At 32.8% G+C, this 2,753-nt stretch overlaps 1 long non-coding RNA gene across 10 annotated transcripts; it reads right to left on the reverse strand.

The window, feature by feature from the left end:
- Positions 1–7: 7 nt before the first annotated feature.
- LOC111084714 lies at positions 8–2,612 on the reverse strand. Of its 10 annotated transcripts, none has more exons than XR_002609697.1 (5): positions 2,558–2,612; positions 2,168–2,302; positions 1,308–1,360; positions 496–730; positions 8–292 (listed from the first exon to the last, which is right to left on the reverse strand). It is a non-coding gene; the product is annotated as an uncharacterized LOC111084714 (long non-coding RNA). The 10 variants fall into 10 exon arrangements; XR_002609691.1 differs by having other exon boundaries at positions 1,278–1,360; XR_002609688.1 differs by having other exon boundaries at positions 1,267–1,360.
- Positions 2,613–2,753: the final 141 nt, after the last annotated feature.

Consider the following 2,753-nt stretch of genomic DNA (forward strand, 5'->3'; position numbering starts at 1 on the left):
GAATCCTTTACAGTTTCAGTACAGATACCTTACAAGAAGAAATAATTCATGTTCATGAATCTTCATCTTCTCTACTTTCCTGTTCTAATTCACTTTACAGGAAGTGTTCGAGTTCAAAGACCACTTACGTTAAGCAGAGAACATAAATGACTCATCAGTACGTTACGTCGAAGGATGAGATGTGGACACACCAGAGTAAGTCCTTTATTTTGATGGAGAGGAGGGCGCAATCTGAAAGCCTTCTTGCGCCATTGAAATTTTCTGCAACGGCATAGGACGATGACCATTTTCTCTGGTGTGCAAAAAAATTCACTGGAAAAATTCATTTTAGAAAAGTAAAATTGTCCTGTAAACACGATATAGCCTAATTTATATAAAAATGGAGAAACACAAGTCTTAACTTTGAATTTTTCATTCAGTCTTAGAATAAAGTTCAGTAAGATTCACTCCAGAACATATTTGATGTATTCTTAACGATAGTAGCGAGTTACCTACTTTTAATTTTGTCCGAAAGAGACTAAGGGGTTTAAGCTTCTCGCTGTATCTTCAGATGTTTTTCAACGTTGGATATTGGCTTCTGTATGACACTTCTAGGTAGATCTGTTCGTTCATCTACGGTTCCAGGTAATGTTGGGTTTTTTTGTTTCCAAAAAGTCCTTCTTTGACTCCTTGTAAACTATCAAATAGCCTGCATACAGCGTATGAATGAGCCAGTGGCCAGAACTTTCCACTAACACGAAAGAACAATATGCCATCAATAACAGTTTTAATGTTTATATAAACAAATAGAAAAAGGAACGGAAGAAAGACGTGCATAAAACTTAAAACATCGAATAACAACAACATTTGATCACTATCTCATGTGAGAAAAGTCATTGAAAGTCATGACAAAGTCTTTATTCAAAACATTAAATTAAAAATTTTGCAACAAATATCTGCAAGTCACCGGTAATGGAAACTGGTGTCAGTCTCATAACTTTTAGAAACTTTAAATGACGTAACTGATTAGAATGCGAAGTAGCGTTTAAATGTAAAAACAAATGTTACAGGTTAACTAAACAATAGAAAGAATAATAAATAAACAGAAAACAAAAACCATAACGAAATAAAAGTAGAATTTGCTACCTCGTATTCCTTCCCCGTTCGAAAATCGACGTGATCACATTAATCACTGCATATAAATTACCAGTTTTAGTACCCTTACTATTAATGATCTCATTATACTGACACTATGAATCCTGCCCAGTTTAAGTACTTATACCTTACAAAGAAAAAACGTAGCGTTCTCAGATCTTCAGCTTCTTTACCTTCTGCTCCGATTCAGGTTACGGGAAGTTAAGTCCAAAGACCAGCAAAGTTGCTATAATTAATTAGATGAAGAGATTTGAAATAATGTGTTCATTATTTATGTATTCATTACCAACATTAACATCTAAGTCACCGTTATAAGAAACTGGAGTCGGTCTCATAATTCAAATTTAAAATTGATGTGAACAACTAAAATGCAAATTTACAGATTGACTAAATGATAATAGAATGAGAAATAACTAAACAAATTCAAAACGAAATAAAATTAAACTTTCTATTTCACTCTTCCCCCCCCCCCTCCTTTAGAAGTGATTACATTAATCAGTTTAAAATTAAGTCCTTACTTGTAACGTTATACTGACATCCTTTACAGTTTGAATACGGATGCAGTTCAAGGATGAAACTATTTTCTTATATATTCGACTTTATCTGCAATAATTAAATAACAAATGATATACATACTATTTACCAATATTAATATCTGTACGTCACCGATAGGGGAAACTGATGTCAGTCTCATAATTCATAAATTAAAAATTGGTGCGATTAGCTAGAAGGTGAGTTAGCGTTGAAGTGCAAATAAAAATCCAGAGCTTAACTAAACGACAGAATGAATAAACGAACGGTAAAGAAATCCATAACAAAAGAATATGCTATCTCACACTCCTTCCGCTTTAGACAAAGAATGTGATAATATTAAATCACTGCTTATAAATTCCCAATTTTCATATCCTTACTTTTAAAGCCATCGTTATACTGACATTATGAATCCCCCTACAGTTAAGTACAGATACTAGGACAAGTTGTTTGTGTTTTTCACTCTTCAGATTGATTAGTTTCCTGCTGTAGTTCCCCTTACATGGAGTGTTTGACTTCGAAGACCATTTAGGTTGAGCAGATGATTCGTTAAGTCGAAGGAAGAGATGTGGACACATCAAAACAATTCTCTTGTTAGAAAGGAGGCACTCTAAGCCTTCTGTCGCCACTTATTTTTCTGCAACGACATAGAACGATGAACATTTTCTGGTATAGAAACAATTCTGTCGAGAAAATATTTTCTTCACTTTAGACAAGTAAAATTGTTCTACCATTAAATTGATTTTAATATAAAAAAATGGAGTAACATAAATAATAAGTTTAGATTTTTCATTACATCTTAAGATAAAAAAAATACAGGATATAATAAATATATTCTTAATAACAGCAGTAGTAAATTAGCTACTTTTAATTGTGTCCGAAAGATACTAACGGTTGTAAGCTTCTCGCTGTAGCTTCCGATGTATTTCAACTTTAGATATTGTCTGTTTAATATCTGTAAATAGTTCTGTTCGTTCTTCTACGGTTGCAGGTGGCGTTTAGTATTTTAGTTGTTTCCAAGAAGTTTTTTTTTTTTACCCCTTATAAAACTATACAGATTAGAAGTAATTTATGGATATTCCCATTGC

The sequence above is a fragment of the Limulus polyphemus genome, unplaced genomic scaffold, assembly GCF_000517525.1.
Source record: "Limulus polyphemus unplaced genomic scaffold, Limulus_polyphemus-2.1.2 Scaffold97980, whole genome shotgun sequence".
In the NCBI taxonomy this organism is placed as follows: domain Eukaryota; kingdom Metazoa; phylum Arthropoda; class Merostomata; order Xiphosura; family Limulidae; genus Limulus; species Limulus polyphemus.